Here is an 11,612-nt window from a genome sequence, read left to right as displayed (position 1 = left end):
GCCTCAGATGTCCCCTCTTCTGCCACAGATGTCCCTTCTTCTGCCACAGATGTCCCTTCTTCTGCCACAGCTGTCCCCTCTTCTGCCTCAGATGTCCCCTCTTCTGCCTCAGATGTCCCTTCTTCTGCCACAGATGTCCCTTCTTCTGCCACAGATGTCCCTTCTTCTGCCACAGATGTCCCTCCTTCTGCCACAGCTGTCCCTCCTTCTGCCACAGCTGTCCCTCCTTCTGCCACAGATGTCCCCTCTTCTGTCACAGATGTCCCCTCTTCTGCCACAGCTGTCCCCCCTTCTGCCACAGCTGTCCCCCTCTATCTGCCCTATTATATTCTGAGGCTGGCCATAGACAAGTCATTTTTTTTCTGACCCGTTGCCCTCAGTCACACATTCAAAGTGGATGGAGGAATCTCCCCCACTGTGTCCTTCTGTTCTGATACTTTCCCGTTATCAGAGTAAACAGATCATTGCTGCAATCTATGGACTGTGGTGCTGATCGAGTAGAAATACAAAGAGAGGGCATTTGAACAGAAGTTGATTGATAGATTGACTTCTGTTCAACCAGAGTAGTCACACATAGATCAAAATTCGGCCAGTCCCTGGTGAGCAGCTGAATTTCGATCCATGTATGGCCAACTTTACTATCGCTCCCCCCTCCATCTCAGTTTAAATGCAACCTTCCCATTATCCTCTCCTTAGCCCTCAGACACTCTTCCATTTAGGTGCAAACCATCTTTATCATGTACTGTATGTTGTACCCCAATGAAAATTCAGCCCAGTGCTACATAAATCAAAATCTCACCCTCTTCAACCAGGTCTTTATCCATGCACTTATCTCTCCAAAGTCCTGCTACATTTCCTTGAGGGTCCTCCTCATCAACTTGAAGCCTAATTATCTAAACAGACTCCTAAGGATCCTTCATCTTACATCCTGTTATTAATCTCATTATGGACCAGGGCAGTTGGGTCATGCCTAGCCCTTCCCATTATTATGTCTACCTTGTCCAACACATACCAAACCTTGGCACCAGAGAGCCTCATATGAGATAACCTGGGCAACAAATTATTCAGATTATAGAATCCCAGATTATCACCAACCATCTAGACCAGGGTTTCTCAACCAGGACTCCATGGAACTCTAGGGCTACTCTAGAGGTTGCTAGGGGCTCCTTGAGCAATACGATAACAGAGGTTAAGTTCCCACTGACACCATTGATAATTTTTGCTAGCTGTAAGGGGTAATTCTTCTCAATGTCCACAAATGTGAGGAGCATCACATAATGAATTATGAGTTGTTGACATAGTAATGTTCAGAAGTAATGTTCAAGGGGTTCCTTGAGACAGAAAAGTTATTTCAAGTGTTTCCCTTTGTTGAAAAGGTTGAGAAAGGCTGCTCTAGACCTTTCCGTATTACCCTCATCACAGCTACTAGATGGGCTGCTCTCCCGGCTGTTTGGGGTAGCAGTGACATCTATGGCTGCAATCTTTCGGTTTGCCACCCACATATCTTCACCCAACTTGGCAAATATATTTGTGTGCTCATATGTAGGACTGGCCTTCCCTTTCTGTGAGCTCCTACCACTGCCCAAAACTAATGTAACCAAGCTTCCTACCTGATCATTCATACTAAGCCCTCTACCCAGTATTTAGGTTTCGTGCTGCCCTAGGCAACACAAAAATCACCCCCCCCCCCACGGAGACACCCTGACAGACCAACACCCCTCTCCCCCACGAAGAAGAGAGCCTGACATTGACCAACAACACCCCCACCCGAGAGAGCCTCCCACTACCATCTCCCCCCATACACTGGTAACCCCCCCACCCCTGCGAGAGAAAAGACAGTAAACTTCACAGCTCTGGACATCCTCGGGAACAAGAGTCAGGTTCTGCATACACCATCAAGCAGCTCATATCCTCTCTCAGATCCCACCTGGTTCCCATGCTGCATGTGTCCCTTCTTCCATCCCTTCTTTCGCTGGGCGCCACTGCCCCTCTGAAAAATGCTGCCCTAGGCAAATGCCTTGATTGCCTTGTGGTAAATATGCCCCTGCCTCTACCTTCCACATTAACCCCATTAAGTGCCTACAGAGGACTCCTCTCAATGTTGCCAAAGTTGCAATTCTCTCCTCCAGATTTCTAACATGAGCTTCAAGAGCAGCAATATGTTCATATCTGACCTAACTGTTGCTCCATTATTGCATCCATGTGGCCAGAGCAAAACCTTCAACCTCAGAAACATTCATTATCCCAGTTATAGGAAATGTAGGATGTACTTACAAGGTGAAGACTCCTTAGGTTTCAGACTCCCGTGTTTTCACCCATTCCAATCCATTTCACTGTGAGCTCAGATGTCAGTGGATCAGGTACTCCTACTTATATCCTCATATCGTACAACACTGAACCACTCCCCTCCGTGAGCCAGCAGAGTACAGGAGAGATTTCGTTACTTGGAAATGACAGAAAGGGAGAGGAAATCAGTTATTTAAAATCTGATAGTAAGGAGCAAAAAGAAACAGAAGGAGTAAACACACAAAGTCACTCGAACAGAAGCACAATTCCTGTTGTTTTAACTCCACTTCTTCCAATCCACTTGTACACGGTCCCACTGAGAGCAAACGTGACATGAGTGACTACCTACATACATCACACATATGAAGCCATGTATAACTCTGCCCCAAATTACATCACCAATCTTGTGTCCATATCACCCAAACTGTACTCTCCGCTCCTCGAACGACCTCCTGCTCTCTAGCTCCCTTGTCTCTTCCTCCCATGCTCATCTCCAGGACTTCTCCAGAGCTTCCCCCATCATCTGGAGTTCTCTACCCCAATTTTTCAGACTATTGCCTACTCTGCTCACTTTTAGGCGATCTCTGAAAACCTCTCTCTTCAGGGAAGCCTATCCTGCCCTCAGCTAATAATGAAATCTTCTACTCCTCTTACCAGTCCATCCCCCACAGTTATTACCTTTTGTACCACCAGCCCCTCCCTCTTAGATTGTAAGCTCCCAGGATCAGGGCCCTCCTCACCCTCTTGTATTGAACTGTATTGTTGCTGTATTGTCTCCCGTTATATTGTACAGCGCTGAGCAAACTGTTGGCGCCATAAATCCTGTATAATAATAATAATAATATATAAATCCTGTATAATAATAATAATCATACCTAAAATGCTCTCCTTAAAGAGAAAACTGAGCGCGTGCGTGCAAAGCTGCAATCATGTATGTTCTTTATTTCTGCCTGGACTAAGGGTCAGTTCACACTCCATGCATTTCAGTTGCTTTTGTTCTGCATCCAAAACGCACAGAAAGTAGGTGGTATGGTTGTCATGTCATAGTTCACATCAGGGCTTCCAGTTCCAGTGCGTTCCGGTTGCAGAAAAAAAAAAGTAGAACAGGCTGCATTTTTTCTGCACAGAACTGTACTGGAACGCGGTAAAATGCATCAAAAATGCACTGGAATGCACCAAAAACACACTGGAATGCACTGAAATGCACCAGAAACCCACTGGAATGCACTGGAATGCACTTGAAACGCACCAGAAACACACTGGAATGCACCAAAAACGCACTGGAAAGCACTGGAACGCACCAAAAACACACTGGAACGCACTGGAATGCACCAAAAACTCACTGAAATGCACATGTACCTATTTAGATTGAAGAAAAAGAGAGGGGAAAATATGAACTGGAATGCATAAAAAATGCACTGGAAAGCGTTACGCATCAAAAACCTGCCAAAAACGCATAAAAAAAAGCTCAAACACATCCAGAACTCATCTGGACTGCGTTTCATTAGCGTGAACCGGCCCGGAGGCTACTTTCACACTGATCTGCCGCAAAAACGCATAGGTGTTTTTACCACACTTTTGCCACGCTTTCTGAGTGTTTTTTAAACCCGGGTTCACACTGATTGAGTGCAAAATTTACAGCGTTTTCAGTGTGAAATCCACACCACATCACAATCGCACCCCGCTCACACGAACAGATGTTGGTGTGTATGTTAACGACACCCCCACATCGGTCCGCAAAATGCAGTGCGATGTGCAGAATCGGATCACATAGGTGTTTTCGGATACAATCATCATTGTCAATAAAGTCATAAGGGGGGAGCGGTGTCACCGGGGAATGTCATTGGGTGGCCCCGCACCTTAGTTTATTTAGTGGTGGGAAGCGGAGGAGCGTGTACTCCATACTCATGGGAGGGCCGGGATCTGAGGGTCCCCTTGTTAAAAAGGGCTTCCAGATTCCAATAAGTCACCCTCCCCACACCCCAGCAACCACTGGGCCAGAGTTATGGGGAACAGGCCTCATTAACATGGGCCCCCCCGCCCCAAAGGTTGTGGGCATGTGGACTGGTATGGTTCAGGAGGGGTACAAAAACTGTAGCTGCTGACTTTTAAAAAACTGCCACTTACAGTACCTGTCCCACGATCCCACGTTGCCCCCACCGCAGCCCATTTCACCGGCCGTCCTGTATTCCAGGTTCCGGCATCTTCAGTGTGGGCACCGGGCTGTGGCAGCTTGTGGCTTCAGAGCGGGGGACCAATCTTTAAAGTGGAAAGTCCCCTTTTGGGTGGAACTCCGCTTTAAACGTACACGATTGTCAAATGCCTCCTTGCTCAACCCTCCTGGGAATGTTGCTCCTTCTCTACAGGTTTTTAAAGACTTGAAGAATGGAAGAATGAAATACTCTGAGGATAGAAAAGGTTAAGACTGATAAAAATGGTTAACAGGGTATAAAAGATTTATGTGTATGGAAGGACATAGTAATACGACAAGGGGGGGGGGGTATAGTTGTACTTGATAAAAAGACTATTTGGAGGAGATGGATAGGTTGCTTTAGATAATATTACGTATAATCCATTAGTTAATAACCTCACTAACAATTACAAGAATATTTACAGAGGAGGATTGTTGATGATGGATTTAGAAAGGGATTTTGAGCAACAAAGAAAAAGCATACCTGACTCCTGTAGCACCCAGGGTACCTGTCATCTGTTATTTGCCTAAAGTTCATCAGAGTCTCATGAAGCCACAAGGGCGTCCAACTATCAGACTTGGTGACTGCTAGGATTGGCAGATATGTAGATGTATTCTTACGACCTCTGATTGTTGGCATGACTTCGTATCTTAGGGATACTACACAAGTCATTAACTTGTTAAAGGACATTGAGTGGAAAAACAATTATATCATCCCTTTATACCAGGGGTCTCCAAACTTTCTAAGCAAAGGGCCAGGTTGCTGTTGTTGAGGCTTTAGGGGGTTGAACTGCAGCCAGTGGGAGCAGAACATGCCCTGGCAACAGTGCCTCATCATTGGTTTTAATGGGAGGAATAGTGCCCCATTGTTGATATCAACGAGAAGAATAGTGCCCCATTGATGGTGTCAATAGTGGAAATGGTGCTCCATCATTGGTTTCAGTTGGTGGAATAGTGCGCCAAGGGCCAGATAAAGGCAAGGAAAGGGCCACATCCGGCTCTCGGGCCACAGTTTGGAGACCACTGCTCTATACCATTATTTCTCATCAATATGGTATAGAGGCAGCAAAATACTACTTAGAGTGTGATGGTTCCCTACCAGATATTCAGAGGGTCTTTATTTTGGAGTTAACCTCCCTTGCCATGAGCCATAATTATTTTTTGTTCAGAGGGAAGTATTATTTGCAGGACCATGGGGTAACCATGGATGAAATATTTGCACCTATTATAGCCAATCTTTTTATGGCTAGATGGGAGGAGGAGATTATTTGGAGTAACCCACCAAGAAAGTTGTGCCTCGAGAGGAGGTATATTGATGATGTTCTCCTCCTATGGGAAGGGGACATGGCCTCTTTAGATAATTAGTTCCAGAAATGAAATGATGAGAGGGGCGTCACATTACAACAGGAGGCTAGCAGCCATCAAGCTCACTTGCTGGTTTTAAATATACAGGTGGTGGTGGTGGTGGTGGTGGAAATTCCCCCTTTCTCTTTGTCCTGTTTTACCATTATCATTGAAAGTGAAAGTAAAAAGATCCCAAATTTTGGGTTGTCCCCAGAAATGTAACGAGGGGAAATCTTTGAATGGGGGACACTGGTTCTGGGGGGGTCCAAGGGATTCCCCTAATTTGCAGGGAATTACTTTCACTTTCTGTTTTGGCTATGAAACCGTATCCTATTATACCTAGATGGATATTTGATGCCCTTTATATCCTCTACAACTGTTTTGGACATGTAGGCCAGTTAAGATCTTTGATAGGTTATTTCCTCTTAGCTCTGTGAGCTTTCACATCCAAGGTGAGCCATTGGGTCCCATATATATATTTGATGAAATACTTTGTATTGAATATATTAAAGTTGTTTGGTAATTGTATAATTCTTTTTGATATATCTGTATGCAGGCCATAGATGGGTCAAAAACCGACCGTTTAAAAAAAAAAAAAAATGAAAAGTCGGTCATTCAATAGGCTGACGTTACCACCAACAGTAAAAAAAGATTGGCCGATTTTTCTCCAGTCTACAGCCAGCATTTAATTACTTCTGTCCCTTGCAGAGAGCTCCGATATTATATTTGACATGAAAAAGTATTGAGGTTGCAAAAATGTATCTATTTGTATCCATTTCGGATACAGATGGTTTTATTCGGATACAAATAGATACATTGTTGAAACTGCAATTCTTCTTCTTCCTCTCAGATTTTTTATCGGTAAAACGATCGGCCGATTTGCCCATCAGTGTGGGGAAAATCAACCGATCGTCAAAATCGGCAGATTTTTTTCCAACTTTACCGATAAAAAAAATGTGCCAAAACCCTGAAAAACGGCCAATTAATTAACCCATTAATGGTGTGAAAATCGTACAATTTTTTTTCGGCTGAAAAATCGGACGATTTTTGACCCGTCTATGGCCTGCATAAGACTGCCTCGGCGGTTGAAATCTCTTCAAAAATTCCCCTGAAGAAGCCCGTGAGGACGAAACATGTAGGGAGTAACTACAATTATATAATCAAGTTTGAATCTCAGTTCCACTCTTAGTACTGAAATTGTTTTTATGTTTATGTATTTTTTCCTTTTTTGTTTTTAAAAAAAAATACGAAATAAAAATTATATAACTTTTTAATATGTTTGGTATTCATGTTCATGCACCCTGAAAGTCCCATCTTCTCTATTGAATATTTGCAATTTTAAGGGATGTGGTGCAATAATCATATCTGGTCGCTCGCTCGCCACTTTACGGTTACTGCAGATTCCTACCCATTTCTAATCTGATGAAATATCTGTTCCTTTTACCATGTCTTTTGCAGATTGATTCTGAATGGGAGGGTCCAATTCAGCATAATCTCCTGGTACATTCACAGTGTTTTAAAGAGAAAAGTGTCTGCATCCCTTTAGAAGTAAGTTGTAGTAAACCCACTTTGTATATTTTTACCTACAGGTAGGCTTATGAAAAAACTTACCTGTAGATAAATGAATATCTCCTAAATGTGCCTTGTTTAGGAGATATTCGGGTTATTTTTGCAGCCGGCACATGAGCTTTGAAGGAGCACTGTGCCATGTTCCAAGCTCCTGTGCACATGCGCGGGAGTGACATCATCACGGTCCAGCCAGTCAGATGGCCGGAGCTCATGAACCTGGAAGGAAGACAGGGGTGAAGATGGAAGCCTCTACAGGGGTGACAGCGCTTCGCTAGAGGGCTTCATTTTAAAGTAAGTGTTTTTGTCAGGGATGCGGGTGTGACCAGAAGTGTGTGGACTGACACAGGGAAACGCAGGCTTCAGATATAGTAAATAATATAATTTATTGAGACTAACAATACAAACATAAACGCAGTGCACCAAACCCCAAGCTAACACAAATACATACAACAAGGTGAAACAAACCCAAACCTAAACTGATATAGATACACAGGTACATACACATATAGAGCACAACGTAGTCAGGCAGGCCGGGTCGATAACTATCGGGCAGGTAGGTACAGGAGGAGCAGGCGGAGAGAATGGTCAGGGTCACAAGCCAGGGATCAAACAGGAGAGGTCAGCAGAGGTCAGAATCAGGCAGGGTCGGCAACAAGTCAGGCAGAAACAGGAACAGGAACGCAGGTTACAAGATACAGGGGCCCATGGAAAAACACACCAAGGCCCTGACTGTGAGTCTGGTCATTCCTTAAATACAACCCCTGCAATCAGCTTCAGGTGTTTTGGCTGACTGCAGGGGTGAGTCTCTGATTGCTGAGAGCACCCGCTGGCCAGCCCTGGTACTGCAGCCCACAAGGCAGGTGAGTCCCACCGTTATTGGCAAGTCCATTCCTGACAGTTTTACTACCGCTTTAACCCTTTGGGAGCATCTCACCCAAAAACACATTTCTGTTGCAGAGGATTCCTAAAATCTGACTTCTGGGAAAATCAGTGAGCCAATCACACAAGCAGGAAATTATATCTTTGAAGGCATCCTGTACACCAAAGATGCTTTATTTTTTCCATGAAAGTAGAGTTACCCTTTTAAGTGCAGTGCTCTAAATAGAAACTTGAAAAACAGGAGCTCAGGTTACACAGATCAAGACTAACTGGACAGAAATGCAAATTATTTCAAAAGAAAAACAGCTCCAGTGTAGGGCTCCAGTGTAGGGCAGGTGGGGTTCCCCTCCTCTTTGGGCATCAAATAAGGGTCACATAGGAGGCCTACCCTGGGATAGGTTCTTCTGGGCTACGCTAGGCACTGTGAACATAGTCACTGCCTTACACACGGGGTGCCTTTACTTGAACAGATAACTGAACTGTAGTTAACTCTTGATGTTAATATACACCAGTGGTCTCCAGACTGCGGCCCGTGGCCCTTTGCTTGATTTTATCCAGCCCTTGGGGCAATATTTCATCCACTAATACCAACAATGAGGCATAATTCCCTACACTGACACCAATGATGGGGCACAATTCCTCCCAACGACACCAACAATTGTCCACAGTTCCTCACAATGACACCAACAATGGGGCGCAATGACACCAATAATGAGGCACAATTCCTTTGAATGACACCAACAATGAGTCACAGTTCCTACCACTGACACCAAAGAAGGGGCATGTTTTTTTCCCACTGACGTCAAGACGGGTACTTTGAGTGTAAGGGGATACTCTGTTGGGAATACTTGATCTAAGGTGGTTCTATGATGGGGATACCTGATGTAAAGTTCCACTCTGATGGCAAAACCTAATGTAAGGAGGCACGCTGATGGGCACACCCTATTGGGACCTCGGCCAGAATAAAATTTTAGTGACCGAACCTCCTTGAATTTTAATTCAATACCCCTGCTGTAGACTATGGGGTTGATTTACTAAAGGAAAATAGACTAGATAGATAGTTGCTCCAGAGCTTAGTAAATGGGCAGAAGCTCTGCTGGCTTCCATCATCCAATCATGTGCAAGCAAAAATGCTGTTTTTTAATTTTCCTTGCATGTGATTGGGTATTCTTTGGAAAGTGAAGCTTTACCTCATTTACTAAGCTCTGGAGTAACTGCACTTGCAGAGTGCACAATCTATTTGCATTTAGTAAATCAGCCCCTATGTGTGCCAGTTACTTACTGTACCTACAAATCCTTTAGTAACGTCTGAAGAGGCAAGGACAAAGTTTCAAAAGCTTTGCTGAAAGCACTTAGCATAACACACCAAAGTGTACCGTCATTTTCTAACATCCCTAATTCCTAACTCAGGCTCAGGGGCGGACTGACAACTCATGGGGCCCCCAGGCAATAGGGGGCCCCTGTGTCCTCGCCCACACCCAAAAAATCCTATGAAACAGCCAAAGAAAGGTACCAGGGGCATCTCATGGGGTCCCCTTCTGACCCCGGGCCCTCGGGCAGTGCCCGAGTGCTCGAATGGTCAGTCCAACCCTGCTCAGGCTTGTGGCTGCCCCAGCGTATCTGCACAGGTAAGAGTCCATTTTTGGCAAAGTCCAAGGTAGCAGTATGCAGAGCTGGTATCATCAGGGCAGACTGCAGGTCCCAGCAAACCCCCTACATGCTGGATGTGACAGCAGGTAGTCTTTCCTCCAACTGATATCAATGATGGGGTACTATTCCTCCCACTGATACCAATGATGGGGCACTATTCCTCCCACTGACACCAATGATGGGGCACTATTCCTCCCACTGATACCAATGATGGGGCACTATTCCTCCCACTGATACCAATGATGGGGCACTATTCCTCCCACTGATACCAATGATGGGGCACTATTCCTCCCACTGATACCAATGAAGGGGCACTATTCCTCCCACTGATACCAATGATGGGGCACTATTCCTCCCACTGACACCAATGATGGGGCACTATTCCTCCCACTGATACCAATGATGGGGCACTATTCCTCCCACTGATACCAATGAAGGGGCACTATTCCTCCCACTGATACCAATGATGGGGCACTATTCCTCCCACTGATACCAATGATGGGGCACTATTCCTCCCACTGACACCAATGATGGGGCACTATTCCTCCCACTGACACCAATGATGGGGCACTACTCCTCCCACTGATACCAATGAAGGGGCACTATTCCTCCCACTGATACCAATGATGGGGCACTATTCCTCCCACTGACACCAATGATGGGGCACTATTCCTCCCACTGATACCAATGAAGGGGCACTATTCCTCCCAATGACACCAATGATGGGGCACTATTCCTCCCACTGATACCAATGATGGAGCACTATTCCTCCCACTGACACCAATGATGGAGCACTATTCCTCCCACTGACACCAATGATATGGCACTATTCCTCCCACTGATACCAATGATGGGGCACTATTCCTCCCACTGAACCAATGATGGGGCACTATTCCTCCCACTGGCACCAATGATGGGACACTATTCCTCCCACTGATACCAATGATATGGCACTATTCCGCCCACTGATACCAATGATGGGGCACTATTCCTCCCACTGATACCAATGATGGGGCACTATTCCTTCCACTGACACCAATGATGGAGCACTATTCCTCCCACTGACACCAATGATGGGGCACTATTCCTCCCACTGATATCAATGATGGGGCACTATTCCTTCCACTGACACCAATGATGGAGCACTATTCCTCCCACTGACACCAATGATGGGGCACTATTCCTCCCACTGATACCAATGATGGGGCACTATTCCTCCCACTGACACCAATGATGGGACACTATTCCTCCCACTGATACCAATGATGGGGCACTATTCCTCCCACTGACACCAATGATGGGACACTATTCCTCCCACTGATACCAATGATGGGGCACTATTCCTCCCACTGACACCAATGATGGGGCACTATTCCTCCCACTGATACCAATGATGGGACACTATTCCTCCCACTGACACCAATGATGGGGCACTATTCCTCCCACTGATACCAATGATGGGACACTATTCCTCCCACTGACACCAATGATGGGGCACTATTCCTCCCACTGATACCAATGATGGGGCACTATTCCTCCCACTGACACCAATGATGGAGCACTATTCCTCCCACTGACACCAATGATGGGGCACTATTCCTTCTACTGATACCAATGATGGGGCACTATTCCTCCCCCACTGACACCAATGATGGGACACTATTCCTTCCACTGATACTAATGATGGCACACT

Source organism: Staurois parvus, unplaced genomic scaffold, assembly GCF_062004578.1.
Source record: "Staurois parvus isolate SC_StPar_1 unplaced genomic scaffold, SC_StPar_1.0 ptg001435l, whole genome shotgun sequence".
NCBI classification, from domain to species: Eukaryota; Metazoa; Chordata; class Amphibia; order Anura; family Ranidae; genus Staurois; species Staurois parvus.
The sequence above is the reverse complement of the archived record's forward strand: the minus strand, read 5'-3'. Positions refer to the sequence as shown.